Below are 6,019 nucleotides of genomic sequence, written 5' to 3' on the forward strand. Positions count from 1 at the left end.
TATCACATGTGAGGATCCTGCAGGTGGAGGATCGTTTATAGCCTTTTCTCACAGCAGCTAGAATAATTAAATGTAAAAAAAATAATTTTGATGGCGGATTGTAATCCAGAAAGGATTATATGAAACACACGTAGGGCTGTGCGATTAATCGAAATCGTCATAAAATCGCGATTTGAGCTTGTGCGATTTCTAATTCGCTTTATAGCACGATTTTCCGCGCCCCCCACCCACAGTATGCTATCCAAACCAATCAGAATGCAGCATGCCTAAATGGAGCACGAGAACAGAACAGACCAGGCGGGTCTGCTTAAACAACTATAAACAAAACAGCATCATGTATGTATGAATAGTTTAATACCAAGGACAGAAAACCAATCACAAGAAATACTTTCATTTAAAAACTTGAGCTGCCGTAGGATGGGGAAAAACTGGCATAAAGTCTGTAGACATGTTTTTTTAAAAGTTGATCTTGCATTAATTTTACATGGCTTTCTAAACATGCAGCTCTCTTGTGCGAGATGCGAGTGCAATGGTGATAGATGTCCCTCTAGAAAATGCACAAAATATGCATTATGTGTGAATGGCTTGGTTTCAGTTTTGACGTAAACTAGATCTTCTCCGCATTGATGTTCTCTTTTTCTGCAATGTTTTGAATGAACAGTGCAGCAGTGCCACATCTAGTGGGTGCAACTGGATGGGCTAACAAAAACATTAAAATGCAACCGCATCTCGTGCTCCACTAATAAGGCTGCTTTAACACACCTAAAATTTGAATGCAACATTTTTGAAAGCGTCTGCTAAATGACTAAATGTAAATGTAAATGTAAAATGCGCGAAATATGCGTTCTGCGTGAACGGCTTGGTTTCAGTTTTGACGTAAACAACATCTTCCCCGCATTGGTTTTTCTCTTTTTCTGCAATATTTTTAATGAACAATGCAGCAGCGCCGCATCTAGTGGCTTCAACTTCAAAAGCATTAAAATGCAACGATACTTACATCGTCATCGCATCTCGTGCGCCACTAATAAGGCTGTCTGACGCACACCTAAAATTCTAATACAACGTTTTTGCATTCAAATGTGGATTTTTATTTTCAATTCGACGAATATTCGAAATTCGAAAAAAATTTTGACAGCCCTAATAGCTTCATTACTTTTGTGGTGTAGTGGGCTAAAGCACTGAGCTGGTAAGCAGGTTGCTGGTTCGTCACCAGTGTGTCCTTCAGCAAGGCTCTTTACTCCAGGTTGCTGCAGGGGGATTGAGGTCCCTGTAATAAGAGCTCTGTTTCTGTAATAAGAGCTCAATGGAGACTGACTTTCAGAAGCTTCATGACATTATTTGATGATTCTTTTGAAGCTTCTGAAACTCGAGCTCCATTGACTGATGTTGTATAAACAGAAACCAGCAGAACAAACTTGACCAAACTAACATCCTCAATGTCTTTTAGTCTTTCTCTAGATGTTCTCGCTGGCTCTGGGGTCACTGAGGATGAAGAGACCACTGCAACATCCGGTCCTGATGAGGCAGTAAGAGGTGGAGTGATGGAGCGTCTCATTCATGGCACTGGACCATTTTCAGGATGCTGCTGTGGACTTCTCCATCCTCACTACTCACACCAGTCTGCAGACATTTCAGATCCTGCAAAGATGCACAACCACAATACAAAAGCAATAATTTTAACAGCACAATGCCATTTGATTTCTGTATTAGAAGTAACAAAATGATCTTACTTTATATTTTTGATTCAGGTTTTCCCTTTTTTTTCCCCCACAAATGCCGCCGCAAAAGCTCTGCAGCAAATGCACAGAAATCAAGAATCAGAAAAGTGCTGTAATAGCTCTGTTTGAAATTGCAATAATTCAAATAAACTACAACTTAAGATTTAAAAAGATCTTTTATTCATTTCTGTAGTGTACTCACTGAGCCTTTGATGGCAGCATTCCTTCATCAGTAACTCTGCACCTGATAAACACACGTGTCTCTGTCCCTGTAACATCCAGACAAGAGTCAAGTCACCTCTGTGATTTATCTGCATTTACATGTTGAGGTAGCTGCTGATGTGTTCACTCGCTTTTATCCAACACAAACGCTCCTCAATTTATCAGTAGTACTAATGGACAAATGAAATAGATAACTTATGTTTAGTTACTTTATGTAGATTTGTTTATTTACTTTACTTACATTCCAGTGTTGACAAAAGTGAATTCTACTATAATAGCACACATACATCACTCAGATGTCTATTTCATGTCTATTAGATGTGCTAATCTGCAATTCTTTTAGAACAATTTCCTGTCAGATGTTAAATAGACATATTTAACATGTATATGGTTTATGTAAATCCACTTTGGAGATGTAAGTGTGCTCACTGGAGCTCCCCTGTTCGCTATACATAATTTTTATCTCAACTGCTCTGTGTACCAATAAGTACACATGAACTAGACGAAATAACTAGCAACATGGGCACTATCTTCTCTAATACATTAGAAGCTGTTGCCCGCATCAAATTGAAAAAGGTTAGAGAAGTGACTTGACTTGACTTGACATAATAAAACGTGTTTTTACAGCAAAATCACAAATATATTATACTATTTAGCATCTTTACATCTTCAGCAATTCAACAGTTTACTCTAGAGTAGTTCAACAAATGTGATTTTAACACAGGGGACCGTGTTTTGGTTTATAATACTCACATTTGTAAACACCCGCGTCGCTGTTCTCCGCTCTGTTCGATGATGACGTATCCTCTCCCGTGGGCTTCTGGGATAGAAAAGTGTCCATCGATGAGCACTTCAGTGAAGCATTAGGACATCTGGGGATTTCCCGCCTACTCCTTTATGAATACTGTGGTTTCGGACATACTACTCTCTTCACGTACTCTTTTCTCCTACTATGTATGTAGTAGGTACGTAGGCATATTCGGACGCAACACAAGTATACGCTCATCCGAATCTCATGAGAATTAGTATACCATGCAGGTAATTCTCGCCTACTCTTTCACGAATACTAAGGATTTGGACATACTTGTTCGTTCACCTACTGATTTTCGCCTTCTATATAGTAGGGAAGTATGCGGTTTCGAATGCAGCCTCTGTGTCTGAGTGAACGTGCCATCTGAGGCAATGCCTTCAGTGCTGAATCTCTTTTTAAGAAAATGCAAAAGATAAAGCATTTAGGACACTGAAAGTCAGACATGATTCAGTTCAGAGATCACAATCTAAGCACTGCTAAACACACAGAAAACTCTGTGATGACGGAACTCACTCATTCACACTTTAGATAACACACAGGTAGGAACTGGGTCAAAGTAATGTCAGATATTGCTGAAATGTTTTCAATGAATAATTCTCTCTTTTATTATTAGACTTCAACTAGATACAACAGACATAAGGAAAGCACTTTAGATTAGCATGCATATGACTAGCATTTTGGCCGTTTATTAGTACTTATAAAGCACATATTAAAGCCTAATTCTGCATGACCATATTCTAGATCCCTTACACAATGCTTAAACATAACTACTTCAACAACTACCTTACTTACTCTCGATAAGCAGCAAATTAGGAGTTTGAGGAAAAACTCTTTAATAGTTAATAGTAAATATGTGTATCCTAATCTAAAGTGTTACCTCCACCATAAGCTGATATAATACTGATAATAGCTCTGTTCATAAAGCTACACTGATCTGAGCAGCCAATCTAGGCATTATATGAGCACTCCTAAATTATAAAGGAACGTCACATTTACACTTCGTGAAAAACATTTCATTCAAAAATACATGTAATTAATAGTTGACTCTTTTTTCCTTTTTTGTGTGCTTCTCATATTGCTGCATGACTACGATAATAATATTTGTTTTAATATTTGTTACAATAGTTGATTATTTCCCCAAATGTATTTCCCAATATTGATTTTGATTCAAATGTACATTAATATACTTATTTTGAATAGGGCAACTGCAGGCCAAATGATTAACTGTACCGATCCTGTATTACTTTACTGCAGCAACACGATAACAAATCTGTCAACACTGCACAACGACTCAGAATGAATGTTCTGGAACAAACTAACCTGGAACATGCTTTACTCATATGAAACAGAACAGAGAAACTAACAAGATGCCAATCATTCCTTTCTCTTTTAAAACATGGATACATTTTTTATGGATGGATAAAGACAAATAAAAATTGATGGGATTCTGCCTTAGAAGGGAGCTGCCTATGCAGACAATACAGGTGAAGTGTTGCAATTTAAAAATGTTTTTTTTTTTTTTACATTACCTGACATACTGCTGTATATTAGGCCTTCAACATCATGCTGTTGTCATCCACGGACTCGCTGATATCTGACACACAAAGTCAAAAGAAGAACAACAAATAAGAACACAGCAGAATTAATGCAGTAATCATAAAAAAATCCTTCCTGTGTTCTGACAACACCTCTGTTCTGTGGCTCAGAATGAAATTTTCCATGGCCTACCTTGTTCTTTGTGATATCGGAGTCGTTCCAGAGTGGTTTGGAGCAGCAGAGGCTGAGGAGACATGCAGAATGAGAGAGCTACACTTACATAATGGATGAAAACAGTCTTCATCAGAGGAGGGCAAATGAGGATATGCATTAAACACTGGGCACAGCAGAAGTACCAAAAACTAAACTGTTCATGTTATTATTGGTGTTTGGTAGACTTGCTCTTACTTTTTTCTCATACTTAGGGTTGATCTGAACAAACTAGTTTTGCACTTTAGCTTGCATGGCATTGGCATACACTTAAAAGGTTCACGCTAAAGAAAACCAAAATTCTGTTGATCTACTGGAACACAATAATTCTGAAATAAAAGAGAACGACGCTCGCAATGCCAAGGTCATGGGTTTGATTCTGAAGGAATGCTAGAACTCCTGGATGTCAAGATCCTGAGTGCGATTCGAGTCATTTTGTGTAAAAGCTTCTACAAAATGCATAAAATGCAAATAGTAAAAAGGGCATTTATTAAAACTAAGCTGCACAAAATTACTCTCTATGAACTTCTGCAGATTCTTGACATCAAACTATTTGCTGTTTCTGGCTGTGCAGTGCTTGAAGTTAGAAACACACTGGAAACAAATGACTGAGGTTTATTTGAACAAGATCTCTGATGTCTCAAGAGTTTGAGTGGTTGAGTGGAATCTGTAAAAATGTAAGATGCTGTTATTGAGGGACAGAACTGTCCATATCAGACTTAACAGCAGCCTGGCAGTACTGTTACTCATTTCACAATGAAAAGAACACAAATGGAGATATTTTGAAGAATGTTGGGAACCAAACAGTTGACGGTAGCCATTGACTTCCATAGTATGTTTTCCATGCTACTGAAATCAGTGGCTACTGTCAACTGCTTGGTTACTAACCTTCTTAAAAATATATTTCCCTTTCATGGGAACTTCGAACTGCGTCCTCTAGGGGTCGCTAAGGGGAACGCCTCGTCGTGACCCGTGTCTGAACATTGAAAAAACACCAACTTGTTGGCTGGCGACAGCCATGACGTCACTACCGGTGCGAATATAGTATAAATAGGCGCCGGGAGCACACATCATTCTCTTCTTCGTCTTCATTGACTGTTTTGTTTGAAGAGTGCATTTCTGTGGTAAGAGCGATCTCTATTTATCTCATTATGGCGAGCACTAGCAAAGTGTTTAAGGATGTGTGCATCCGTGTTTAACATCACAATCTATGCGTTATTTGTTTGGGCGAAGAGCACGCACGCGATGCCTCCGAGGGGGCAATCGGCGTGCACTGCGAGCGTTTTTTCCAAGGGAAAAAGCTCAGTTGGTTTAGACCCCGGTACCTTGGGCTCCACTCATTTAGTGTGTCTCTGTCGACACACTCTGAAAGCATCGCTCCCTTCACCTTGAGGGTTGTATTGGAGCTTGCCTCTCCCGTTTGGCCCAGTACTTCCGGGTATCCGCAAACAGATGCTTGGAAAACTCTAAATCCAAATACTATGGTAAGTGCACACGTTAAGCTTTGCGCACTTTTCTACAA

At 38.9% G+C, this 6,019-nt stretch overlaps 1 long non-coding RNA gene across 1 annotated transcript in view; it reads right to left on the reverse strand.

Moving 5' to 3' along the window:
- Positions 1–1,756: 1,756 nt before the first annotated feature.
- Positions 1,757–6,019, reverse strand: part of LOC107655884 (uncharacterized) — a 95,503-nt gene continuing 91,240 nt past the window's right edge. The window contains exons 4-8 of the long non-coding RNA XR_001630500.1: positions 4,480–4,531; positions 4,281–4,345; positions 2,694–2,760; positions 1,921–1,987; positions 1,757–1,790 (exon numbers count right to left, since the gene is read on the reverse strand). This is a non-coding gene — a long non-coding RNA (uncharacterized LOC107655884). The remainder of the gene's footprint in view (positions 1,791–1,920; positions 1,988–2,693; positions 2,761–4,280; positions 4,346–4,479; positions 4,532–6,019) is intronic.

This window comes from Sinocyclocheilus anshuiensis, unplaced genomic scaffold, assembly GCF_001515605.1.
Source record: "Sinocyclocheilus anshuiensis isolate Anshui unplaced genomic scaffold, SAMN03320099.WGS_v1.1 scaffold1309, whole genome shotgun sequence".
Classification (NCBI taxonomy): Eukaryota; Metazoa; Chordata; class Actinopteri; order Cypriniformes; family Cyprinidae; genus Sinocyclocheilus; species Sinocyclocheilus anshuiensis.